This window comes from Lonchura striata, chromosome 7 (genome assembly GCF_046129695.1).
Source record: "Lonchura striata isolate bLonStr1 chromosome 7, bLonStr1.mat, whole genome shotgun sequence".
Lineage (NCBI taxonomy): Eukaryota > Metazoa > Chordata > Aves > Passeriformes > Estrildidae > Lonchura > Lonchura striata.
In genome coordinates this window covers 1,337,229-1,364,789 of record NC_134609.1, presented here as the reverse complement: position 1 = coordinate 1,364,789, position 27,561 = coordinate 1,337,229, and the positions used below count along the sequence as shown (strand labels likewise).

The 27,561-nt window shown below is 51.5% G+C and overlaps 2 long non-coding RNA genes across 4 annotated transcripts; both read right to left on the bottom strand.

The window, feature by feature from the left end:
* Positions 1–122: 122 nt before the first annotated feature.
* On the bottom strand, positions 123–2,592 carry LOC144246593 (uncharacterized). The gene is made up of 2 exons (XR_013340247.1): positions 1,761–2,592; positions 123–389 (listed from the first exon to the last, which is right to left on the bottom strand). It is a non-coding gene; the product is annotated as an uncharacterized LOC144246593 (long non-coding RNA).
* A 297-nt stretch (positions 2,593–2,889) lies between these two features.
* LOC110468457 (uncharacterized) lies at positions 2,890–9,830 on the bottom strand. 3 transcript variants are annotated; one of them, XR_013340244.1, is made up of 3 exons: positions 9,511–9,830; positions 3,149–3,281; positions 2,890–2,915 (listed from the first exon to the last, which is right to left on the bottom strand). It is a non-coding gene; the product is annotated as an uncharacterized LOC110468457 (long non-coding RNA). The 3 variants fall into 3 exon arrangements; XR_013340245.1 differs by lacking the exon at positions 9,511–9,830 and adding an exon at positions 4,846–4,915; XR_013340246.1 differs by lacking the exon at positions 9,511–9,830 and adding an exon at positions 4,007–4,122.
* Positions 9,831–27,561: the final 17,731 nt, after the last annotated feature.

Genomic DNA, 27,561 nt, shown 5'->3' with positions numbered 1-27,561 from the left:
AAATTAAAGAATGAAGAAAATTAAATGAAGAGCTGCCAGCTCCAACTAAGGGATGCTCAAACCCCTTACCAACAATTCGCTTTAATTAACCGACTCAAACAAAGTAATTAACACCACATTGATACAGTAGGATTCTTTTTAATCGAGTTATAGATAAATATTGCAGAATGTAAAAACCTTTGTAAATCCAGAAACTCTTTCAAGAGATAGACAGGGCACAGCTGCATAGAGTCTTGGGGAGTTCAGGGGAAAAACCCCAAAGTTTTCAGTGTTTAGCATCTCCCACCCTGTCGTCACTGACAGCAAACACGGCTTCAGCCTCGGGAAAACACAGAGAGTCAGGGATTTTACAGATCCTGGTCTCACCTCAGCCTCTCCGCAGGTACAGTCTGCAGGGAGAGGGAAGAAAAAGGGTCAGAATGGACAGCCTACTTCCAGAAAATCATCACCATTCATAAAGCACTAAGCAGAGCTGTAAGAACTTCCCCAAAGGTTCATTTCCCTGCGGACTGAGGGCTCTCAGTTGAAGCACGGGCTGGACCTGCCACGGACAGACTCCAGGAAGCCCAGAAGTAAAAGCCACTGGGCCAATTCCATAAAACATTCCAAAATCAGGCTCCTAGGATGTGACCATCTCCTCTCTCACCTGGAGGTGGAAGCACAAGGAATGATCTTCCCTCCTGTGGGTTTTCTGGGATCTGCAGTGAACCGCAGGGGGAAGAAAACAAAGCCTGAATATTTCGCACGACTGGAACAGAAAAGTGGGGAAAAGGGAGGCAGGGGCACTGCTGGGGTGATAACTGGGATCCAGCCTCTCCACACCAATGGAAGCAGAGACTGAGTGACAGAGCCTTTGGGACCACTTTGCTGGGATTCATAGGAAAACGGGTGAGTTTTATTTTGGCAATAAAGCCAAGCTGCTTCTCACCTCATCAGCCGGGTACAGCAGCAGCACCCGCAGGAACCTGGCCAGGTGGCTCTGCCTGGCAGAGGGCTCCCCACTTCCTGGGAATTGTGTGCTACAGGGCTGTGCCACTGGCCATTAAAACAGTTCCCACCTGGCCCTTCACAAAGGCAAGGTGCTTTTTCCATACAGCAAATGGTTTTTGAATTAAGAAGGTAACACTATACTCAACTGGAGAAGAAAAAAGTGAGAGCTGTAAAATTTTCCCACGCCAGGCAAAAAAGAAAGCCAAATCTTCACAAAGGCAAGGTGCTTTTTCCATACAGCAAATGGTTTTTGAATTAAGAAGGTAACACTATACTCAACTGGAGAAGAAAAAAGTGAGAGCTGTAAAATTTTCCCACGCCAGGCAAAAAAGAAAGCCAAATCAAACCAAAACGAAAAGTAGCATAACAATGAAAAAAACCCCAAAACATATCAAGCATATTTCAAGAGAGTTTAAATCTGAATGAAGTGATTTACTTAGAGGCTTGAAAATCTGCCATGATGCAAAAATCTAATTGCTGCAATAAAAGCCTTTTCTTACATCACATTTTAGCCCTGAATTTGCAAAACCCCCCGCCAAACTAACAATTCACCACATACAGTTCTTGAGTCATTCCTGTCCTTGAGCAAGTTATGGAGACAAGAAAAACATAAGTGACTCAATGCTGCTCCTTTGGAAATTACAGAATCAGAGGGAGGGTTTTCCTTAGCTTAGGAAAAATGCACAGCCAGTTCAGCAGATACTGAATAGCAGGGAAGTCAGGAGATACGTGCTTTGCTGTCAGAGACAAACATATAAATAAATATTTACATTAAGCCAGAGGTCTACAGATGGTCTGATCAGAAGTCTTGATGCAGAAAACCAGCCCTGGGGTATCCTCTTAAGGGACACAGGAGGAACTCCTTGGCTGGGACACAGCCTCGCTCAGCGCTGCTCCCATGGCTCTCGGCTCTTTGCCAGTGCTTGCAGTGTCCCCGGAGATCCCAGAGGATGGCAGGGCCAAGGCTCCCGTTCGCTCCTCCGGCACTCAGCGAGTGTTTCCTGCCACGCCCCCTGTGCAGAGCAGCCACGCGCGGCTCGCCGGTGCTCAGCCCTGCCTCCAGGGCTTTGAATGGCACATCCACCTGCAAAAGAGGCAGGGAGAGCTTCTGGCTCACACGCGGGATTTGACAACACAAAGAGCACGCGTGGGTGTCAGAAAGGGCTCAAATCCCATCTCACACCACCGAGAGGGGGAATGGAACGGAGCAGCGGGGCAGGGACAGGACAGGACAGGAAGGAGCCGGGTTTGGGGGGGACACGGAAACGGGGGAAAGAGAGGTAACTGAACACGGGCAGGAGCATGGAGCGGGAGAGAGAGGGACAGGAGGGGATCCTCCCGGCGCCCCGGCTCCGCCCCGGCTCAGCCCCGCCCGGGCTGCTGCGCTCGGCAGAGCTCGGCTCCGTTCGGCTGGACTCGCCTCCTCGGCCAGCTTCGGCTACTTTCGGCCACGCTCGGCTATTTCCGGCCGCATTCGCCTCCATTCGCCTCTTCGGCAAAGCTCGGCTCGCCTCGGCTGAACTCGGCAAAGCTCGGCTCCGCTCGCCTCCTCGGCCCCTTTCGGCCGCTTTCGCCCACGCTCGCCTAGTCCCGCCCGCTCCCGCCTCCATTCGCCCATTCCCACAGCTCGGCTCCCTCCGCCCGGCCCCGGCTCCCTCCGGCTCACACATTTCCTCAGGGCACCTCAGCACAGGTTGCCCACGGAGCTGTGGCTGCCCCCGGATCCCTGGAAGTGTCCAAGGCCAGGCTGGACAGGGCTTAGAGCACCCTGGCATGGTGGAAGGTGTCCCTGCCCATGGCAGGGGGTGGAACGGGACGAGCTTTAAAAAAAGGTGCCTTCCCATCCAAACCCTTCTGGGATTCCACGAATCTGTGAACCGCTCCCGGCAGAAGGGCTAGATTTCCATTGTGGTTCGAAAATGCTGCTGCAAGAACACGAAGAGAGATTTCAAATACTGTTAAAGTGGCACAACCACATCAAAAATTACGTCTGGGGGTAAAGTGGCAACTCTGCAATTCCAACCTCTGATACCAAGGACACATGGAGGGCTGAATCCTGGAGGTCCTTACATGACAGGATTTCTAGAGTTATCCATCCCCAGTTTGCTGCTTAGGGTTAGAAAATGTGGAATTCTGTTCTTAAGGGGTTACCACATACCATCAACGTGAGAGACGGGGATGCTGATGTTTGATCAGAGTCCTGGAGCAGCCTGGAGCACGCTGGCTTCCCGAACCAGGTCTGCTGCCTTGTCCGTGTAGGGGTAGGGCTTTGTCCTCAGCCTCAGCAGGATCTGTCAGCAAAGGAGGAGAGAAAAGTAGAGTGCACCGGCTCCCAAGTGTGGGGGAACCATGTGCTGCTAAGGAAGACCACGTGCTGAAAGTGGTTGGAAGCCGGGCGGGTTTTGGGAGGACAAATTCCATATTACTTCTGCAGGATTCTGTCTACAGTTCCTGCTCTACAAACCAAATACATCAAACGACAACAACAACCAACCAAATAAAAAAAACCCACATTAAATCAACAACAACAAAATAATCACTCCTACCTCAATAACCCCATACTGCCCCAAACCATTCCAAGGAGGGCGGCAGGAGGGGCTGGCAAAGGCAGGGCCCCGCCGGGCCCCCCTCGCCGCTGCCATCCTTCTCCAGCGCCGCTGCTGAGCCGCCTTCAGCCCAAAACCCACCCAAAAATACCCCAAAATCGTCCTAAATGCCCCCAAAAAACCCACCCAAAACTACCCAAACCCTCCTAAAAATATCCAAAAAACTCACCATAAAATGCCCCAAAACCAGCCCAAAACCCTCCCAAAAATACCCCAAAAAATCCACCCAAAAATATCCTAAAACCCACCAAAGAATACCCCAAAGCCCTCCCGAGAATACCCGAAAACCCTGCCCATAAACACCCTGAAACCCCGAATTAACCACTCTGAACCCCAAAATATCCCTGAGCTCCTCATACCCCAAATTTTCCTCCCCAACCCCCAAATTCCCCCCGACCCCCAAAATTCACTTCTGGGTCTCGTCCTCGGGGGCCGGCGGCTGCCGGGGCCCCCCCCAGGCCCGCGGGCGGCGCCCCCAAACCCGGGGGGAGTTCGGGGTCCGAGTCGGGGTCGTCCTCATGAGCCACCAGCCTGGGGACCCAAAAACCGGGGGGAACCCCGAATCGGGGGGGGACCCAAAATTGGAGGGGGTTCTGGGGGGTTCTGGAAGGATTTTGGGGCATCCCAGGAGGACTTTTGGGGTCTCAGGGGGTTTTGGGAGTCCCAGGAGGAATTTCAGGGGTCCTAAAGGGAAATTTGGAGGTCCCAGGGGGAGTTTTGGGGTCCCAAAGAGAATTTTGGGCGTCCCAGGGAGGGCTTTGGAGTCCTGGGGAGAAGTTTGGAGGTTTCAGGGGGTTTTGGGAGGAATTTTGGGGGTCCTGGGGGGGGGTTTGGGGTCCTGAAGGGAATTTTTGGGTTCCCGAGGCTGTTTTTGGCGGTCCCGGGGCTGTTTTTGGGGGATCCCGCCGGGTATTTTTGGGGGTGCCGGGAGTGTTCTTGGGGTCCCCCCTCACTAGTCCATGGCCGGCTCCACTCCCCGGTTCCCGGTCAGCGCCAGCGCCTTCGCCCTGCGGGAACGGGGGGCTCCCGGTTATTTTTGGGGGGTCCCAGAGGGTTCTGAGGGGTCCCGGGGGGTTTTTTGGGGGTCTCGGTGGAGTTTTGGGGGTCCCGGGGGCTCCGGGGCCTGTCCGTGTGTCCCGCCCCCCCCAATCCCATTCCCGGTGCCGGGTCCACTCAGGCTGCTCCCGCCCGCCCTCCCCCGCTGTCCCCCGGTGCCGCCGCCCTCAGCGCGCCGGGCCCCGAATCCCACCTCCAGCAGCGCCTCCAGAGCCGCCCGAGCCCGGTCCCACCGCCCGCCGCCATCACGGCGGCGCCGGGCTCGCGACACGTGGGGGACGGCGGCCGGCGAGGGACAGAAAGGCACAAAGCGTTCCGGTACGGACGGCGGCCGGAACGGGACAGAAAGCCTCCCTCGCCGCTACCATCCTAATCCGGCGCCGCCGCGGAGCCGCCTCCAGCCCTCCCCTCACTCACAGACACCGCCCCGCTCGCCGCTCGCTGCCGCCCCTCGCCCCGTCTCGGTGATTTTGCCGGGCGCTGGCTAGGGGGCTGCAGTACCGCCCTGTGTCCACAAGGCGGCAGCACTTTTCAAGCGAGTCCGCGCCAAGCCACTCCCAAGAGGCCGGTCGGGCTGCAGTACCGCCCTGTGTCCACAAGGCGGCAGCACTTTTCAAGCGAGTCTGCGCCAAGCCACTCCTAAGAGGGCAGCTGCGGGCGGCGGGGCCGCAGTACTGCCCTGTGTCCACAAGGCAGCAGCACGTTTCAAGCGAGTCCGCGCCAAGGCACTCCCAAGAGGGCGGCTGGGCTGCAGTACCGCCCTGTGTCCACAAGGCGGCAGCACTTTTCAAGCGAGTCCGCGCCAAGCCTCTCCCAAGAGGGCGGTCGGGCTGCAGTACCGCCCTGTGCCCACGAGGCGGTAGCACTTTTCAAGCGAGTCCGCGCCAAGCCACTCCCAAGAGGGCGGTCGGGCTGCAGTACCGCCCTGTGTCCACAAGGCGGCAGCACTTTTCAAGAGAGTCCGCGCCAAGCCACTCCCAAGATGGCGGCCGCGGGCGGCGGGCTGCAGTACCGCTCTATGCCCACACGGCGGCAGCACCGCGCCGTCCCCACCGGCACGGCCTCGGCAGCGAACGCCCCAAAGCGTCCGCGCGGGAAAGAACGGAACAAAAAGCCTGCCTGCGACCCGATAGGAACCGAAAGGAAAAAGCTTTACTCTTAAGCTGCATTTCAATACGCTTTATTTTTCTATTTTTCATATTTATATTCACATTCGGATTTGTAATGGATATTGATGGAAAATTATATTTTCATAATTTCTTACATTTATTCCTATTATATTTTATTTCAGATTTTTATACGTATCCTAATGGATATCTTAATAGAAGTCAGGGGAGGGTGTGTGGCTGGGGGCGGGGCCAGGGGAGGGGGTAAGGACAGGGGTGGGGGTTGGGGGTGGGGTCAGCATTGGGGGAGGGGGGTCAGCATTGGGGGCGTGGTTAGGGGTGGGGTCAGGGTGTGGGGGAGGGGGTGGAGGGTGGGTCAGGGAAGGGGTTAGGGTAGATGGAGGATTCAGAGTGGGGGTGTGGCTACCAGACAGACCCCTCCCCTACCCCCCCTATACATATATATATAAATATAAAAATGTCAGGCGCAGCAGTAGAAAATTTGATGCTACCAAGGAGTAAAAATTTTTATTTTTACTTTGATGCTCCCAGGGAGTAGAAATTTTTATTTTTAAAGTTTTCTTTTTTTTACTTCCTCGGAGCACGGTATTTTCTACTCCTGCTTTTTTATTCTAAGTACAGAAAGGGGAAAAAAGAGAGAAAGAGGAGGAGAGAGTGAGAAGAAGAGGAGAGAGTGATAAGAAGAGGAGAGACAAGAAGAAAAGGAGAGAGGAGGAAGATGAGAGAGCGAGAAAAGGAAAAAGAGAGAGGAGGAAGACGAGAGAGTGAGAAGAAAAAGAGGAGAGAGGAGGAAGAGGAGTGAGAAGAAAGGGAGAGAGATGAAGAAGAGTGTGAGAAGGAGAGGAGAGAGCAAGAAGAGGAAAGCGTGAGAGGAAGAAGAGAGTGTGAGAAGGAAAGGAGAGAGTGACAAGAGGAAGAGAGAGGAGGAAGAGGAGTAAGTGAGAGGAAGAAGAGGAGAGAGAGGAGGAAGAGGAGAGAGAGAGTGAGAAGAAGAGGAGAGAGGAGGAAAAGGAGAGAGTGAGAAGAAAAGGAAAGAGTGAGATGAAGAGGAGAGAGTGAGATGAAGAGGAGAGAGTGAGAGGAAGAAGAAGAGAGAGGAGGAAGAGGAGAAAGTGAGAGGAAGAAGAGGAGAGGGAGAGGAGGAAGAGGAGAGAGAAGAAGAAGAATAGGAGAGAGGAGGAAGAGCAGCGAGTGAGAAGGAGAGAGGAGGAAGAGCAGCAAGTGCAAAGAAGTGGTGGAGAGAAGAGGAAGAGGAAAGAGTGAGAAGGAAAGGAGAGAGTGAGATGAAGAAGAGAGTGTGAGAAGAAGAGGACAGTGAGAAGAGGAGAGAGTGAGAAGGAGAGAGGAGAAAGAGGAGAGAGGAGAAAGAGAGAAGAAAAGGAGAGAGAGATGAAGCGAGTGTGAGAAGAGAGGAGAGAGTGACAAGAGGAAGAGAGGAGGAAGAGGAGTAAGTGAGAGGAAGAAAAGGAGAGAGAGAAGATGAAGATGAGAGAGAGGAGAGTGAGAAGAAGAGGAGAGAGGAGGAAGAGGAGAGAGGAGAAAAGGAGAGAGAGAGATGAAGAAGAGAGTGAGAAGACGAGGAGAGAGGAGGAAGACGAGGAGAGAGGAGGAAGAGGAGAAAGTGAGAAGAAGAGGAGAGAGTGAGAACAAGAAGAGAAGAGAGGAGGAAGAAGAAGAGAGGAGGAAGAGGAGAAAGTGAGAAAAGGAGAGAGGAGGAAGAAGAGCGAGTGAGAAGAAAAGGAGAGAAGAGGAAAAGGAGAGAGTGAGAAGAAAAAGAGTGTGAGAAGTGGAGAGAGTGAGGAAGAAGAAGAGAGAGGAAGAGGAGAAAGTGAGAAGAAGAGGAGAAAGTGAGGAGAAGAGGAGAAAGGAGGAAGAGGACAGAGTGAGAAGAAAAGGAGAGAGTGAGATGAAGAAGAGGAGAGGGTGAGAAGAATAAGAGGAGAGAGTGAGAGGAAGAAGAGGAGAGAGGAGGAAGAGGAGAGAGTGAGGAGAAAAGGAGAGAGAGATGAAGAAGAGAGTGTGAGGAGAGAGCGTGAGAAGAGAGCGTGAGAAGAGGAGAGAGGAAGAAGAAGAGGAGAGAGGAAGAAGAAGAGGAGAGAGGAAGAAGAAGAGAGGAGGAAGAGGAGAAAGTGAGAAGAGGAGAGAGGAGGAAGAGGAGCAAGTGAGAAGGAGAGAGTGAGATGAAGAAAAGGAGAGTGTGAGAAGAAGAGGAGAGAGTGAGATGAAGAAGAGGAGAGGGAGAGGAGAGAGTAAGAAGAAGAGGAGAGAGTCAGAGCAAGAAGAAAGAGGAGGAAGAGGAGAAAGTGAGAAGGAGAGAGATGAAGACAGTGTGAGAAGAAGAGGAGAGAGCAAGAAGAAGAAAAGGAGAGAGGAGGAAGACGAGAGAATGAGAAGAAGAGGAGAGTGTGAGAAGAAGAGGAGAGTGAGAAGAAGAAGAGGAGAGAGTGAGAGGAGAGCAAGAAGAAAGAGCGAGAAAAAGAAAAGGAAGAGAAGAGAGTAAGAAGAAAACAGAGCAAGAAAAATAAAAGAGAGATAAAAAGAAAAACCAAAAAAATCAGATTGGAAAGAGAAAGGCAAAAGAAAGGAGGGGTAAAGAGAAAAAGAGTGAAAGACAAACAGAAAAGAAAGCACTTGAAATGAAAGAGAAAAGGAAATAGAGAGACAAGAAAAAGAAGAAATAGAGCTGAAAACCTACAGGAAAACAAATGGAGAGACTGAACACAAGGTAGGGTTCAAGAGAGAAAGAAATAGAGAGTTAGACAAAAAAGTTGAAGTTGGACAGAAAAGGAAAAAGGGTCAGAGACAAAGACAATGATAGCAAGTGTTAGAAAGACAAAGGCTGACAAAGAGGAAAAAAAAGAAGAAAACATAGTGAAACCTAGATTGAAAGAGACAAAGAGACATGGGGAAATACATGTAGAGGAATGGAAGAAAATAGACAGGGTGAGAAGGAAATAGGGTTAGAGAAACATAGAGATGTGTTAGAAATGGAAACAAAGGAAAACACAGCCAGAGACAAAGAGTTACACATGGAAGGATAAAGTGAGGAATAGACTAAAGAGGAAAGTAAGAGGCAAAGGGAGAAAAAGGGTGAGAATGATATGACTCAACCACACCAAAGAAAGACAGGAGATGAATGGTGGGCAGGACAGAGGGTAAGAGGCATCATTATTAGGGCTGATTAATCTTTATTCCCTTAATTTAAACTTCAGCAATACACAGGGAAACAACGTATACAAATGCAAGTACAGAGACAAATAAAACAAAGAATACATCATACCTAGGCACACAAGTACAAGTCCAATTTACATACAGCAAAATACATCAATAGACAGGAACAACTGCAAAGACAGAACAATATAATGTATTACAAGCCAAATACATATTGACACAATATAACCGTGTCTCCATTTCAGAAAAGTCCACAACGCTTTTATTGTTATGACGCACCCGGAACAAAAACGGCGCAAAACGCTCCGCTGACGTGCACGCCCCCTTCGCTTTACGCACAAACTCACATTCACGGCAACTCGCTCCGGAGACTCCCAAAAAATCCTCCTGCCTGATGAAAACCTCCCCTGAAAGGCAAAGGCCATACACACAAGGTTGGAACTGCTCCACACACACACACACACAGCTGCAGACACAAGCACACGCAAACTCTCACAGACAGACACAGACAGTCACACTCTCACACATTCTTCTGCTGACACGCTGGCTGCCACCCTTACGTGAAACGCTGCACTGAAGAATATGCTTAAACGCTTCTTCTGACCGCAGGACCTCCATGTCAAATGGTAGATTCCAGGAAATTCTGTAGGGACCCGGGGACCTACGAGACAAGGGGAGGCGGTCAGTGACTGACTATCTGAGAGCTAGGAGCTATACCAACTCTGGGCCCATCAGGGTTGTACCCCAAACCCCGTAGAGAACAGATGAACGGCAAAGCTTTATAACTGCTCTACCTGAGCGTGACTACGTGCCCGGGCAAGGCAGCTCCGATCATAATTGCCACAACAGAGGTGCATATAACATAAGCCAACGTAGGTACATACAGTGTAAGCACAAACAACATAAGGCAACGTAGGTACATACAGTATAAGCACAAACAACATAAGGCAACGTAGGTACATACAGTATAAGCACAAGCAATATAAGACAACATAGGTAGGCGCAACATACGCACATACAATAGAAGCCGACACAGGTAGGTGCAACATAAGTGCATACAACGTCAGCCGACAGAGATACAAGATAAGTGAGGACTTGATATAATTCTCCAGAAGACTAATTTTTGAGCCCTATATCCTTTGAGAAGGCAGATGCTACGGAACTACTGTGGTCAGGTGATGAAGGGCTAATAAGATCCGTACGGAAGTCCAAGAGAAGGGCTACCAAAACTGAGAATGAAGATGGATGAGAACATCTTGTGTACATCGTCCGGTCCCAAAAAGTAAATAAGTAAAGATGCCAGAATAATTGATATCCAGGAAGGTACGTGAGCAAAATATGGCCGATACGGCACAAAATGATGTTGCTAAAGCATGGAAATGTAACAAAGGCCTAAGACACAGACAACGTGACACGGACACAGACAACGTGACACAGACACAGACAACGTGACACAGACACAGACAACGTGACACAGACACAAGTGGAAACTGCCTGGCAATTTCACCTTATGGACCCAAGATTCCTCGCCCAAGATGAGCCATGGGCTGATGATGCCAAAGAAAAGAAAGCCCTAGGGCAGTAGCACTTGATGATGACATGCAACTCCTTTCAAGATGTTAGTGCCAAAGCACTTAAGAGAAAGCCTAAGAAGCTCAGTAGGCCTAGAGAAGGAAGAAATGACTACAGGGTGACTGTAGCTATAGCTCCAGACATGAAGGCGGGCTCCTATGGTGAAAAGATCCACGACAATGTCGAGAGCCAAAGAAGGCCACCAATGCGAAAGTCATGAGAACGCGGAGAGGGATCGGAACTGCCCTGCCCGGCGAAGACTCTGGGGGGGCTGAGGAGAAACCCTCTCCCTCCCGAGGGGCCCGTCCCACTATGGGCCTCTTCTCCAAGCTAACATCAAATAGCCTCCTGTGATAGTGAAGGTTTTTCCCCCATCTCCCACCTACTGGCCCCAGCACTTAGCTTTTGCAAGACAACCGGATGGAATCCCATGTCAGTTGGATGTGAACGGCGAGACGTTCTGTACATCCGCTTCAGTGCTGCCGTTTCCAAACTTCAGCTACGCTCCTCCTCAGGGTACCTAAGACAAAACAGAAAATGCAACTAGTGCCCACGAAAAGAGGAATCCCTGAAACTCCGACACACCGCTGCCCCAGCTCACCTGAAGCCTCAATTTGACTCCACAGGCTGCCTGGAGGATACCTGAAAAACAAAAAGGTACACACTTAGCATGCTGCTGCATAAGGGTCACCTGTGAGTCACCGTGCCAAAATGCCAACTCACCCGCTCGCCTCTGTTCCTTCACACAGCTAGGGCAGCGACAGCACCTGCAAAAAAAACAAAGCAAAAAAACCCACACTGAGATTCTGTGAAAACAACATCCCCCTGCCCTGAAAAGCACACCCACCCAGACCTTACGCTTGCACCCACCTGGCCTTCGACATCCGGACCAGAGATATCTTGCAAGATGACTGACTAAAATAAAACAAAGTAACTAAGAGTGGATGCTTAGAATTGCACCAGAAATGGAGACATGAGCCAGAACAACTCCTTCTGTCCACTGCTCACTTGGCACACAGCACCTTGACTGCTGCTAACTACCGGGACCTCCTAAAAATAAAGGCAAAGAACACTGCTGTAACATGGTCACCATTCAGACTGCCCCTGCAAATGCAAACAATGACTGACCTGATCATGGGAAAAACCTCACGCAAGAATGGGGCCCTCTGCCACTGACCTGAACTGTCAGCACCTGAAAGGAAGTTAGGACTAGTGTCAGACGGCTGCAGGACAACGTCACAGCACCAAACATGTTATGTCAATCTCCCCATACAATCTAGAGCCCAACTACACCCTGCATTAACAATTTCAAGTCCCCAGGACTTGTGCTATTACAGGCTATGCAGCAGGGCAGAGCAGCTGTGGGAAAAATACGTGCAGACACCCATGACACAGGACAGGGAGAGAGAGCTTTTGAGGAGAAGAAAGGACCGAGAGACCCAAAGAACACAGAGTGCACCAGAGACAAGTGACAAGACACACACCAGAACTGCTCTGCCCTGAGCACCTCAGCACTGTGATCAAAACAGACACTTTCCCTTTAGCTGGCCTAAGGGGACACTTCTTGGACATCCCCATCTCCAAAACTGACTCAAAAACCCCTCCTGGGGAGTCCCAACCCAGCACCTCTCTTCCATCCCCTCTGTGGGCTGTAGCTCTCACCTTATCTTGCACATATCTGGGGATGCAATTCCTCATCAGGTGCAGAACGAGGCCTCCTGCCTGTCTGGGAAGTTCCAGTTGTCATCAGGCTGTTATCTCTTGCTCTGCCAAGAGAAAGAAAACCAAACGTCAGCGCACTACCTTAACAGCACATGGGCCAGAACCTGACAATTCTGCTACTCACCGTCTCCCAAGAAGTCTTGGGCCACACACCTCAGGCGCGCTTGGATTCTGACACCGTCATCTCAAGGCACACCTAGGTTAAGGGCAGACAAGGTGACATGGCATTGCTGCAACTTGAGGGTACCCTCGCTCCTCTTCCCTGTCTCACCACAACTCCTTGCCCATTCCTGTGGGTTACCAGGAGGGGACCTTGAAATGCAAAATTGGAAAGCTCTGTCACAGGGTCCTGTAATGCTTCTGGCAAGACCACACGTGCATGAAACCCGGTCCATCAGCCAGTTGGAGACAGTGGTATAAGTACTCTGAGTGGATTCCCTAAAGCACACAAACAACAGTGGATGCTTACAGTTCCACCAAAAACCAAAAGCTGAGCAAAAACAACTGCTTTGGTCCACTTTGACTGCTGCTATCTGTCTGGACCTCCTAAAAATAAAGGCAAAGAACACTGCTGTAACATGGTCACCATTCAGGCTGCCCCTGCAAATGCAAACAATGACTGACCTGATCATGGCAACACCCTCACCCAGGACTGGGGCTCTCTGCCACTGATTGGAGTTGTCAGCATCTGAAAGGAAGTTAGGACTAGTGTCAAACAGCTGCAGGACAACTTAGCATAACCAAACATGTTATGTCAATCTCCCCATACAATCTAGAGCCCAACTACACCGCAAATTACAAATTTCAAGTCCCCAGGACTTGTGCTATTACAGGCTATGCAGCAGGGCAGAGCAGTTGTGGGACAAATACGTGCAGACACCCGTGACACAGGACAGGGAGAGAGAGCTTTTGAGGAGAAGAAAGGACCGAGAGACCCAAAGAACACAGAGTGCACCAGAGACAAGTGACAGGACACACACCAGAACTGCTCTGCCCTGAGCACCTCAGCACTGTGATCAAAACAGACACTTTCCCTTTAGCTGATCTAAGGGGACACTTCTTGCACATCCCCACCCCCAAAGCTCATTCAAAATGCCCTCCCAGCACCCCGCTTTCACCCCCTCTGTGGGCCTTAGCCCTCCACTTATCTCTCGGGCATCTGGGCATGAGAATCCACGTTGCGTGGCAATGGAGGCTGCCTCGCCAGCGGGGAATGTCCTATGGTCACCGGGCTGTGGTCTGGTGCTCAGCTACAATCGAGAACACCAAACATCACTGCACGATCTCAGCCGCACAGCAGCCACAACTCAGCAATTCTCTGCTCACCATTATTCTCCTGAGAACGCCGGGCTCCTCGGGCCGCACGCTTCGCCCACGCCCTCCTGGCAGGGTCTGCCTGGCTGAAGAGCAGGCGAGGTGAGGTGGCGTTCCCAAAACTCGAGTGGACCCTGGTCCCCCTCACTAGTAGTTCCCCGACTTACAGCAACTCCTCGGCCGCTCCTGAGGCTCCCTGGTGCCACCTCCAAGTGACAAAGATCAAGGCTTCGTCGCAGAGCCGTGTGCCGCTCCCCGAATTCCCGGGAGAGCGAAGGAGCGGCTCTGCGGCCGCTTGCAGGGGGGACTCGCTGGTACACGAGTGGACTGCCTGACGCACACAAACATGAATGGATACTGAGACTTGCAGCAGAGACACTACAGCTGCAGGCACACAAATTCATAAATAAATAAAGTAACAAAACCCCAAAATCCTACCAAAATATTAATTTTATTTACCCAGTATACAAATTACCAAATAGATTAACAGAGACACCCTGTCCTATCCCCTCAATTACGCCTCTAAAATCTATGCCAAACAAATCCTTAAAACTAAGAAAACCCTGCCCGTATCGAAATAAAAACAAAAAAAAGGCTTGTAAACTTCTTAATTTCATTAACCTAACATATCAGAACCATAAAAATATTAAACCTTTATGAACACCAGTACGCACGACCCTCGTTTCAACGTATAAAAGTAAAGCTATCCCTACAACTAACCTAACACAAATATCACAAAATATAGCAGTAAGCAACAAAAAAAATAAACCTCACTAAAAATAAAATATAAATTTTTTACTTTAAGCCAAAAAAATCATACATTCTAAACATAAACTTCCTCAAAATCAAGGCACCTGCCCAGGGGACACTGGTCCTGAGCTGGGACATAATTGAAAAAAACCCATACATCCAATTACATATCTGAGGCCGAAGTTGTCCCCATCTCAAACTTGTGCTGCCCTGATAGACCAAAGGGAGCCCAACAAACTGATATCAGGAACCCGGACTGGTGAGTTTTCTTTCCCAGGGAAAATGGCCAAAGGATGTGCCCAGGGGCCCCTGGTCCTGGGCTGGGCCATGAATGCAAAAGGTCAATACATCGAAAGACGCACCCCAGACCGAAGTTGTCCCCACCTCAAACTTGTGCTGCCCTGATAAAACCAAGGAAGCCCTACAAACTGACATCAGGAACCTGGACCTGTGAGTTTTCTTTCCCAGGGAAAAGGGACAAAGGATGTGCCCAGGGGCCCCTGGCCCTGGACCTGACTGCAAAAAATCCTTATATCGAAGGATGGACCCCAGACCAAAGTTGTCCCCACCTCAAACTTGTGCTGCCCTGATAGACCCAAGAGAGCCCTACAAACTGACATCAGGAACCTGGACCTGTGAGTTTTCTTTCCAGGGAAAAGGGACAAAGGATGTGCCCAGCGGCGTCTGGCCCGGGACCTGACTAAGGAAAATCCTTATATCGAAGAATGGACCCCAGACCAAAGTTGTCCCCACCTCAAACTTGTGCTGCCCTGCTAGACCCAAGGGAGCCCTACAAACTGACATCAGGAACCTGGACCTGTGAGTTTTCTTTCCCAGGGAAAAGGGACAAAGGATGTGCCCAGGGGCCCCAGGCCCGGGACCTGACTGCAAAAATCCTTATATCGAAGGATGGACCCCAGACCAAAGTTGTCCAGACCTCAAAATTATGCTGCCCTGATAGACCCAAGGGAGCCCTAAAAAGTTGCATCAGGAACCTGGACTGGTGAGATTTCTTTCCCAGGGAAAAGGGACAAAGGATGTGCCCAGGGGCCCCTTGGCTGGGACCTGACTGCAAAAAATCCTTATATCGAAGGATGGACCCCAGAAGAAAGTTGTCCCCACCTCAAACTTGTGCTGCCCCGATAGACCCAAGGGAGCCCTAGAAATTGACATCAGGAACCTGGACCTGTGAGTTTTCTTTCCCAGGGAAAAGGGACAAAGGATGTGCCCAGCGGCGCCTGGCCTGGGACCTGACTGAGGAAAATCCTTATATCGAAGGATGGACCCCAGACCAAAGTTGTCCCACCTCAAACTTGTGCTGCCCTGATAGACCCAAGGGAGCCCTACAAACTGACATCAGGAACCTGGACCTGTGAGTTTTCTTTCCCAGGGAAAAGGGACAAAGGATGTGCCCAGCGGCGCCTGGCCCGGGACCTGACTGAGGAAAATCCTTATATCGAAGGATTGATCGCAGACCGAAGTTGTGCCCACCTCAAACTTGTGCTGCCCTGATACACCCAAGGGAGCCCTACAAACTGACATCAGGAACCTGGACTGGTGAGTTTTCTTTCCCAGGGAAAATGGCCAAAGGATGTTCCCAGGGGTCCCTGGGCTGGGACCTGAGTGCAAAAATCCTTATATCAAAGGATGGACCCCAGGCCAAAGTTGTTCCCACCTCAAAATTATGCTGCCCTGATAAACCCAAGAGAGCCCTACAAACTGACATCAGAAACCTGGACCTGTGAATTTTCTTTCCCAGGGAAAAGGGCCAAAGGATGTGCCCAGGGGCCCCTGGCCCAGGACCTGACTGCAAAAATCCTTATATCGAAGGATGGATCGTAGACCAAAGTTGTCCCCACCTCAAAATTGTGCTGCCCTGATAGATCCAAGAGAGACTTACAAACTGACATCAGGAACCTGGACCTGTGAGTTTTCTTTCCCAGGGAAAAGGGACAAAGGATGTGCCCAGGGGCCCCTGGCCCGGGACCTGACTGAGGAAAATCCTTATATCGAAGGATGGACCCCAGACCAAAGTTGTCCCCACCTCAAACTTGTGGTGCCCTGGTACACCCTAGGGAGCCCTACAAAGTTGCATCAGCAACCTGGACTGGTGAGTTTTCTTTCCCAGGGAAAAGGGACAAAGGATGTGCCCAGGGGCCCCTGGCCTGGGACCTGACTGCAAAAAATCCATATATCGAAGGATGGACTCCAGAAGAAAGTTGTCCCCACCTCAAACTTGTGCTGCCCTGATAGACCCAAGGGAGCCCTAAAAATTGACATCTTGAACCTGGACTTGTGAGTTTTCTTTCCCAGGGAAAAGGGACAAAGGATGTGCCCAGGGGCCCCTGGCCCGGGACCTGACTGCAAAAATCCTTATATCGAAGGACGGACCCCAGACCAAAATTGTCCCCACCTCAAACTTGTGCTGTCCTGATAGACCCAAGGGAGCCCTACAAACTGACATCAGGAACCTGGACCTGTGAATTTTCTTTCCCAGGGAAAAGGGACAAAGGTTGTGCCCCGGAGCCCCTTGGCTGGGACCTGACTGCAAAAAATCCTTATATCGAAGGATGGACCCCAGACCAAAGTTGTCCCCACCTCAAACTTGTGCTGCCCCGATAGACCCAAGGGAGCCCTACAAATTGACATCTGGAACCTGGACCTGTGAGTTTTCTTTCCCAGGGAAAAGGGACAAAGGATGTGCCCAGGGGCCCCTGGCCCGGGACCTGACTGAGGAAAATCCTTATATCGAAGGACGGACCCCAGACCAAAATTGTCCCCACCTCAAACTTGTGCTGCCCTGATAGACCCAAGGGAGCCCTACAAACTGACATAAGGAACCTGGACCTGTGAGTTTTCTTTCCCAGGGGAAATGTCCAAAGAATGTGCCCAGGGGCCCCAGGCCCAGGACCTGACTGCAAAAAATCCTTATATCGAAGGATGGACCCCAGACGAAAGTTGTCTCCACCTGAAACTTGTGCTGCCCTGATAGACCCAAGGGAGCTATACAAACTGACATCAGGAACCTGGACTGGTGAGTTTTCTTTCCCAGGGAAAAGGGACAAAGGATGTGCCCAGGGGCCCCTGGCCCTGGACCTGACTGCAAAAAATCCTTATATCGAAGCATGGATCACAAACCAAAGTTGTCCCCACCTCAAACTTGTGCTGCCCTGATAGACCAAAAAGAGACCTACAAACTGACATCAGGAACCTGGACCTGTGAGTTTTCTTTCCCAGGGAAAAGGGACAAAGGATGTGCCCAGGGGCCCCTGGGCTGGGCACTGACTGCAAAAAATCCTTATATCGAAGGATGGACCCCAGATGGAAGTTGTCCCCACCTCAAATTTTTTCTGCCCTGATAGACCCAAGGGAGCCCTACAAACTGACATCAGGAACCTGGACCTGTGAATGTTCTTTCCCAGGGAAAAGGGACAAAGGATGTGTCCAGGGGCCCCTGGCCCGGGACCTGAATGCAAAAAAATCCTTATATCGAAGGATGGAGCCCAGACCAAAGTTGTCCCCACCTCAAACTTGTGCTGCCCTGATAGACCCAAGGGAGCCCTACAAACTGACATCAGGAACCTGGACCTGTGAGTTTTCTTTCCCAGGGAAAAGGGACAAAGGATGTGCCCAGGGGCCCCTGGGCTGGGACCTGACTGCAAAAAATCCTTATATCGAAGGATGGTCCCCAGACCAAAGTTGTCCCCACCACAAACTTGTGCTGCCCTGATAGACCCAAGGGAGCCCTACAAACTGACATCAGGAACCTGGACCTGTGAGTTTTCTTTCCCAGGGAAAAGGGACAAAGGATGTGCCCAGGGGCCCCAGGCCTGGGACCTGACTGCAAAAAATCCTTATATCGAAGGATGGAGCCCAGAACAAAGTTGTCCCCACCTCAAACTTGTGCTGCCCTGATAGACCCAAGGGAGCCCTACAAACTGACATCAGGAACCTGGACCTGTGAATGTTCTTTCCCAGGGAAAAGTGACAAAGGATGTGCCCAGGGGCCCCTGGGCTGGGACCCGACGGGAAAAAATCCTTATATATCGAAGGATGGACCCCAGACCAAAGTTGTCCCCACCTCAAACTTGTGCTGCCCTGATAGACCCAAGGGAGCCCTACGAACTGACATCAGGAACCTGGACCTGTGAGTTTTCTTTCCCAGGGAAAAGGGACAAAGGATGTGCCCAGGGGCCCCTGCGTTGGGACCTGACTGTAAAAACTCCTTATATCGAAGGATGGACCCCAGACCAAAGTTGTCCCCACCTCAATCTTGTGCTGCCCTGATATACCCAAGGGAGACCTACAAACTTGCATCAGGAACCTGGACCTGTGAGTTTTCTTTCCCAGTGAAAATGGCCAAAGGATGTGCCCAGGGGCCCCTTGGCTGGTACCTGACTGCAAAAAATCCTTATATCGAAGGATGGACCCCAGACCAAAGTTGTCCCCACCTCAAATTTGTGCTGCCCTGATAGACCCAAGGGAGCCCTACAAATTGACATCAGGAACCTGGACCTGTGAGTTTTCTTTCCCAGGGAAAAGGGACAAAGGATGTGCCCAGTGGCCCCTGGCCCGGGACCTGACTGAGGAAAATCCTTATATCGAAGGATGGATCCCAGACCAAAATTGTCCCCACCTCAAACTTGTGCTGCCCTGATAGACCCAAGGGAGCCCTACAAACTGACATCAGGAACCTCGACCTGTGAATTTTCTTTCCCAGGGAAAAGGGACAAAGCATGTGCCCAGGGGCCCCTGGGCTGGGACCTGACTGCAAAAAATACTTATATCGAAGGATGGACCCCAGACCAAAGTTGTCCCCACCTCAAACTTGTGCTGCCCTGATAGATCCAAGAGAGCCCTACAAACTGACATCAGGAACCTGGACTGGTGAGTTTTCTTTCCCAGGGAAAAGGGACAAAGGATGTGCCCAGGGGCCCCTGGGCTGGGACCTGAGTGCAAAAAATCCTTATATCGAAGGATGGTCCCCAGACCAAAGTTGTCCCCACCACAAACTTGTGCTGCCCTGATAGACCCAAGGGAGCCCTACAAACTGACATCAGGAACCTGGACCTGTGAATGTTCTTTCCCAGGGAAAAGGGACAAAGGATGTGCCCAGGGGCCCCTGGCCCGGGACCTGACTGCAAAAATCCATATATCGAAGGATGGAGCCCAGACCAAAGTTGTCTGCACCTCAATCTTGTGCTGCCCTGATAGACCCAAGGGAGCCTTACAAACTGACATCAGGAACCTGGACTGGTGAGTTTTTTTTTCCCAGGGAAATGGGACAAAGGATGTGCCCAGGGGACCCTGGCCCAGGACCTGACTGCAAAAAATCCTTATATCGAAGGATGGACCCCAGACCAAAGTTGTCCCCACCTCAAACTTGTGCTGCCCTGATAGACCCAAGAGAGCCCTACAAACTGACATCAGGAACCTGGACCTGTGAATTTTCTTTCCCAGGGAAAATGGCCAAAGGATGTGCCCAGGGGCCCCTGGCCCGGGACCTGAATGCAAAAAATCCTTATATCGAAGGATGCACCCCAGACCAAAGTTGTCCCCACCTCAAACTTGTGCTGCCCTGATAGACCCAAGGGAGCCCTACAAACTGATATCAGGAACCTGGACTGGTGAGTTTTCTTTCCCAGGGAAAAGGGACAAAGGATGTGCCCAGGGGTCCCTGGCCCTGGGCTGGACACTGACTGAAAAAAATCCTTATATCGAAGGATGGACCCCCGACCAAAGTTGTACCCACCTCAAAGTTGTGCTGCCCTGATAGACCCAAGGGAGCCCTACAAACTGACATCAGGAACCTGGACCTGTGAGTTTTCTTTCCCAGGGAAAAGGGACTAAGCATGTGCCCAGGGGCCCCTGGCCCTGACTGCAAAAAATCCTTATATCGAAGGATGGACCCCAGACTAAAGTTGTCGCAACCACAAACTTGTGCTGCCCAGATAGATCCAAGAGAGCCCTACAAACTGACATCAGGAACCTGGACCTGTGAATTTTCTTTCCCAGGGAAAAGGGACAAAGGATGTGCCCAGGGGCCGCTGGCCCTGAGCTGGGCCCTGGCTGCAAAAAATCCTTATATCGAAGGATGGAGCCCAGACCAAAGTTGTCCCCACCTCAAACTTGTGCTGCCCGGATAGATCCAAGAGAGCCCTACAAACTGACATCAGGAACCTGGACCTGTGAGTTTTCTTTCCCAGGGAAAAGGGACAAAGGATGTGCCCAGGGGCCCCTGGGCTGGGACCTGACTGCAAAAAATCCTTATATCGAAGGATGGACCCCAGACCAAAGTTGTCCCCACCTCAAACTTGTGCTGCCCTGATAGACCCAAGGGAGCCCTACAAACTGACATCAGGAACCTGGACCTGTGAATTTTCTTTCCCAGGGAAAATTGCCAAAGGATGTGCCCAGGGGCCCCAGGGCTGGGCCCTGGCTGCAAAAAATCCTTATATCGAAGGATGGACCCCAGACCAAAGTTGTCCCCACCTCAAACTTGTGCTGCCCGGATAGATCCAAGAGAGCACTACAAACTGACATCAGGAACCTGGACCTGTGAGTTTTCTTTCCCAGGGAAAAGGGACAAAGGATGTGCCCAGGGGCCCCTGGGCTGGGACCTGACTGCAAAAAATCCTTATATCGAAGGATGGACCCCAGACCAAAGTTGTCCCCACCTCAAACTTGTGCTGCCCTGATAGACCCAAGGGAGCCCTACAAACTGACATCAGGAACCTGGACCTGTGAATTTTCTTTCCCAGGGAAAATGGCCAAAGGATGTGCCCAGGGGCCCCAGGGCTGGGACCTGACTGAGAAAAATCCTTATATCGAAGGATGGACCCCAGACCAAAGTTGTCCCCACCTCAAACTTGTGCTGCCCTGATAGACCCATGGGAGCCCTACAAACTGACATCAGGAACCTGGACCTGTGAGTTTTCTTTCAAAGGGAAAAGGGACAAAGGATGTGCCCAGGGGTCCCTGGCCCGGGACCCGACTGCAAAAAATCCTTATATCGAAGGATGGACCCCCGACCGAAGTTGTCCCCACCTCAATCTTGTGCTACCCTGATAGACCCAAGGGAGCCTTACAAACTGACATCAGGAACCTGGACCTGTGAGTTTTCTTTCCCAGTGTAAAGGGACAAAGGATGTGCCCAGGGGACCCTGGCCCAGGACCTGTCTGCAAAAAATCCTTATATCGAAGGATGGACCCCAGACCAAAGTTGTCCCCACCTCAAACTTGTGCTGCCCTGATAGACCCAAGAGAGCCCTACAAACTGATATCAGGAACCTGGACCTGTGAGTTTTCTTTCCCAGGGAAAAGGGACAAAGGATGTGCCCAGGGGTCCCTGGCCCTGGGCTGGGACCTGACTGAAAAAAATCCTTATATTGAAGGATGGACCCCCGACCAAAGTTGTCCCCACTTCAAACTTGTGCTGCCCTGATAGACCCAAGGGAGCCCTACAAACTGACATCAGGAACCTGGACCTGTGAGTTTTCTTTCCCAGGGAAAAGGGACAAAGGATGTGCCCAGGGGTCCCAGGCCTGGTACCTGACTGCAAAAAATCCATATATCGAAGGATGGAGCCCAGACCAAAGTTGTCCCCACCTCAAACTTGTGCTGCCCTGATAGACCCAAGGGAGCCCTACAAACTGACATCAGGAACCTGGACCTGTGAGTTTTCTTTCCCAGGGAAAAGGGACAAAGGATGTGCCCAGGGGTCCCAGGCCTGGTACCTGACTGCAAAAAATCCTTATATCGAAGGATGGAGCCCAGACCAAAGTTGTCCCCACCTCAAACTTGTGCTGCCCTGATAGACCCAAGGGAGCCCTACAAACTGACATCAGGAACCTGGACCTGTGAGTTTTCTTTCCCAGGGAAAAGGGACAAAGGATGTGCCCAGGGGCCCCTGGGCTGGGACCTGACTGAAAAAAATCCTTATATCGAAGGATGGACCCCAGACCAAAGTTGTCCCCACCTCAAACTTGTGCTGCCCTGATAGACCCAAGGGAGCCCTACAAACTGACATCAGGAACCTGGACCTGTGAGTTTTCTTTCCCAGGGAAAAGGGACAAAGGATGTGCCCAGGGGCCCCAGGCCCTGGGCTGGGACTTCACTGTAAAAAATCCTTATATCGAAGGATGGACCCCAGACCAAAGTTGTCCCCACCTCAAACTTGTGCTGCACTGATAGACCCAAGGGAGCCCTACAAACTGACATCAGGAACCTGGACCTGTGAATTTTCTTTCCCAGGGAAAATGGCCAAAGGATGTGCCCAGGGGCCCCTGGCCCGGGACCTGACTGCAAAAAATCCTTATATCGAAGGATGGACCCCAGACTAAAGTTGTCGCAACCACAAACTTGTGCTGCCCTAATAGACCCAAGAGAGCCCTACAAACTGACATCAGGAACCTGGACCTGTGAGTTTTCTTTCCCAGGGAAAAGGGACAAAGGATGTGCCTAGGGGCCCCAGGGCTGGGCCCTGAGTTCAAAAAATCCTTATATCGAAGGATGGACCCCAGACCAAAGTTGTCCCCACCTCAAACTTGTGCTACCCTGATAGACCCAAGGGAGCCCTACAAACTGACATCAGGAACCTGGACCTGTGAATGTTCTTTCCTAGGGAAAAGGGACAAAGGATGTGCCCAGGGGCCCCTGGGCTGGGACCTGACTGTAAAAAATCCTTATATCGAAGGATGGATCACAGACCAAAGTTGTCCCCACCTCAAACTTGTGCTGCCCTGATAGACCCAAGGGAGCCCTACAAACTGACATCAGGAACCTGGACCTGTGAGTTTTCTTTCCCAGGGTAAATGGACAAAGGATGTGCCCAGGGGCCCCTGGCCCAGGACCTGACTGCAAAAAATCCTTATATCGAAGGATGGACCCCAGACCAAAGTTGTCCCCACCTCAAATTTGTACTGCCCTGATAGACCCAAGGGAGCCCTACAAACTGACATCAGGAACCTGGACCTGTGAGTTTTCTTTCCCAGGGAAAAGGGACAAAGGATGTGCCCAGGGGTCCCTGACCCTGGGCTGGGACCTGACTGAAAATAATCCTTATATTGAAGGATGGAGCCCCGACCAAAGTTGTCCCCACCTCAAACTTGTGCTGCCCTGATAGACCCAAGGGAGCCCTACAAACTGACATCAGGAACCTGGACCTTTGAATTTTCTTTCCAAGGGAAAAGGGACTAAGCATGTGCCCAGGGGCCCCTGGGCTGGGACCTGACTGCAAAAAATCCTTATATCGAAGGATGGACCCCAGACTAAAGTTGTCGCAACCACAAACTTGTGCTGCACTGATAGAGCCAAGGGAGCCCTACAAACTGACATCAGGAACCTGGACCTGTGAATTTTCTTTCCCAGGGAAAAGGGACAAAGGATGTGCCCAGGGCCTCCAGGGCTGGGACCTGACTGCAAAAAATCCTTATATCGAAGGATGGACCCCAGACCAAAGTTGTCCCCACCTCAAACTTGTGCTGCCCTGATAGACCCAAGGGAGCCCTACAAACTGACATCAGGAACCTGGACTGGTGAGTTTTTTTTCCCAGGGAAATGGGACAAAGCATGTGCCCAGGGGACCCTGGCCCAGGACCTGATTGCAAAAAATCCTTATATCGAAGGATGGACCACAGACCAAAGTTCTCCCCACCTCAAACTTGTGCTGCCCTGATTGACCCAAGGGAGCTATACAAACTGAAATCAGAAACCTGGACCTGTGAGTTTTCTTTCCCAGGGAAAAGGGACAAAGGATGTGCCCAGGGGCCCCTGGGCTGGGACCTGACTGCAAAAAATCCTTACATCAAACGATGGACCCCAGACCAAAGTTGTCCCCACCTCAAACTTGTGCTGCACTGATAGACCCAAGGGAGCCCTACAAACTGACATCAGGAACCTGGACCTGTGAATTTTCTTTCCCAGGGAAAATGGCCAAAGGATGTGCCCAGGGGCCCCTGGGCTGGGACCTGACTGCAAAAAATCCTTATATCGAAGGATGGAGCCCAGACCAAAGTTGTCCCCACCTCAAACTTGTGCTGCCCTGATAGATCCAAGAGAGCCCTACAAACTGACATCAGGAACCTGGACCTGTGAGTTTTCTTTCCCAGGGAAAAGGGACAAAGGATGTGCCCAGGGGCCCCTGGGCTGGGACATGAGTGCAAAAAATCCTTATATCGAAGGATGGACGCCAGACCAAAGTTGTCCCCACCTCAAACTTGTGCTGCCCTGATAGACCCAAGGGAGACATACAAACTGACATCAGGAACCTGGACCTGTGAGTTTTCTTTCCCAGGGAAAAGGGACAAAGGATGTGCCCAGGGGCCCCTGGGCTGGGACCTGACTGAGAAAAATCCTTATATCGAAGGATGGACCCCAGACCAAAGTTGTCCCCACCTCAAACTTGTGCTGCCCTGATAGACCCAAGGGAGCCCTACAAACTGACATCAGGAACCTGGACCTGTGAGTTTTCTTTCCCAGGGAAAAGGGACAAAGGATGTGCCCAGGGGACCCTGGCCCAGGACCTGATTGCAAAAAATCCTTATATCGAAGGATGGACCCCAGACCAAAGTTGTCCCCACCTCAAACTTGTGCTGCCCTGATAGACCCAAGGGAGACCTACAAACTGACATCAGGAACCTGGACCTGTGAGTTTTCTTTCCCAGGGAAAAGGGACAAAGGATGTGCCCAGGGGCCCCTGGGCTGGGACCTGACTGCAAAAAATCCTTATATCGAAGGATGGAGCCCAGACCAAAGTTGTCCCCACCTCAAACTTGTGCTGCCCTGATAGACCCAAGGGAGCCCTACAAACTGACATCAGGAACCTGGACCTGTGAATTTTCTTTCCCAGGGAAAATGGACAAAGGATGTGCCCAGGGGCCCCAGGGCTGGGACCTGACTGAGAAAAATCCTTATATCGAAGGATGGACCCCAGACCAAAGTTGTCCCCACCTCAAACTTGTGCTGCCCTGATAGACCCAAGGGAGCCCTACAAACTGACATCAGGAACCTGGACCTGTGAGTTTTCTTTCCCAGGGAAAAGGGACAAAGGATGTGCCCAGGGGTCCCAGGCCTGGTACCTGACTGCAAAAAATCCTTATATCGAAGGATGGAGCCCAGACCAAAGTTGTCCCCACCTCAAACTTGTGCTGCCCTGATAGACCCAAGGGAGCCCTACAAACTGACATCAGGAACCTGGACCTGTGAGTTTTCTTTCCCAGGGAAAAGGGACAAAGGATGTGCCCAGGGGCCCCTGGGCTGGGACCTGACTGCAAAAAATCCTTATATCGAAGGATGGACCCCAGACCAAAGTTGTCCCCACCTCAAACTTGTGCTGCCCTGATAGACCCAAGGGAGCCCTACAAACTGACATCAGGAACCTGGACCTGTGAGTTTTCTTTCCCAGGGAAAAGGGACAAAGGATGTGCCCAGGGGACCCTGGCCCAGGACCTGATTGCAAAAAATCCTTATATCGAAGGATGGACCCCAGACCAAAGTTGTCCCCACCTCAATTTTTTGCTGCCCTGATAGACCCAAGGGAGCCTTACAAACTGACATCAGGAAACTGGACTGGTGAGTTTTTTTTCCCAGGGAAATTGGCCAAAGGATGTGCCCAGGGGCCCCTGGGCTGGGACCTGACTGAAAAAAATCCTTATATCGAAGGATGGACCCCAGACCAAAGTTGTCCCCACCTCAAACTTGTGCTGCCCTGATAGACCCAAGGGAGCCCTACAAACTGACATCAGGAACCTGGACCTGTGAGTTTTCCTTCCCAGGGAAAAGGGACAAAGGATGTGCCCAGGGGCCGCTGGCCCTGAGCTGGGCCCTGGCTGCAAAAAATCCTTATATCGAAGGATGGAGCCCAGACCAAAGTTGTCCCCACCTCAAACTTGTGCTGCCCTGATAGATCCAAGAGAGCCCTACAAACTGACATCAGGAACCTGGACCTGTGAATTTTCTTTCCCAGGGAAAATGGCCAAAGGATGTGCCCAGGGGCCCCAGGGCTGGGACCTGACTGAGAAAAATCCTTATATCGAAGGATGGACCCCAGACCAAAGTTGTCCCCACCTCAAACTTGTGCTGCCCTGATAGACCCAAGGGAGACCTACAAACTGACATCAGGAACCTGGACCTGTGAGTTTTCTTTCCCAGGGAAAAGGGACAAAGGATGTGCCCAGGGGCCCCAGGCCTGGTACCTGACTGCAAAAAATCCTTATATCGAAGGATGGACCCCAGACCGAAGTTGTCCCCACCTCAAACTTGTGCTGCTCTGATAGAACCAAGGGAGCCCTACAAACTGACATCAGGAACCTGGACCTGTGAGTTTTCTTTCACAGGGAAAAGGGACAAAGGATGTGCCCAGGGGCCCCTGGGCTGGGACCTGGCTGCAAAAAATCCTTATATCGAAGGATGGACCCCAGACCAAAGTTGTCCCCACCTCAAACTTGTGCTGCACTGATAGACCCAAGGGAGCCCTACAAACTGACATCAGGAACCTGGACCTGTGAATTTTCTTTCCCAGGGAAAATGGCCAAAGGATGTGCCCAGGGGCCCCTGGGCTGGGACCTGACTGCAAAAAATCCTTATATCGAAGGATGGAGCCCAGACCAAAGTTGTCCCCACCTCAAACTTGTGCTGCCCTGATAGACCCAAGGGAGCCCTACAAACTGACATCAGGAACCTGGACCTGTGAGTTTTCTTTCCCAGGGAAAAGGGACAAAGGATGTGCCCAGGGGCCCCTGCCCAGGACCTGACTGCAAAAATCCTTATATCGAAGGATGGACCCCAGACCAAAGTTGTCCCCACCTCAATGTTGTGCTACCCTGATAGACTCAAGGGAGCCTTACAAACTGACATCAGGAACCTGGACTGATGAGTTTTTTTTCCCAGGGAAATGGGACAAAGCATGTGCCCAGGGGACCCTGGTCCAGGACCTGAATGCAAAAAATCCTTATATCGAAGGATGGACCCCAGACCAAAGTTGTCCCCACCTCAAACTTGTGCTGCCCTGATAGACCCAAGGGAGCTATACAAACTGAAATCAGAAACCTGGACCTGTGAGTTTTCTTTCCCAGGGAAAATGGCCAAAGGATGTGCCCAGGGGCCCCTGGGCTGTGACCTGACTGCAAAAAATCCTTATATCGAAGGATGGAGCCCAGACCAAAGTTGTCCCCACCTCAAACTTGTGCTGCCCTGATTGACCCAAGGGAGCCCTACAAACTGACATCAGGAACCTGGACCTGTGAGTTTTCTTT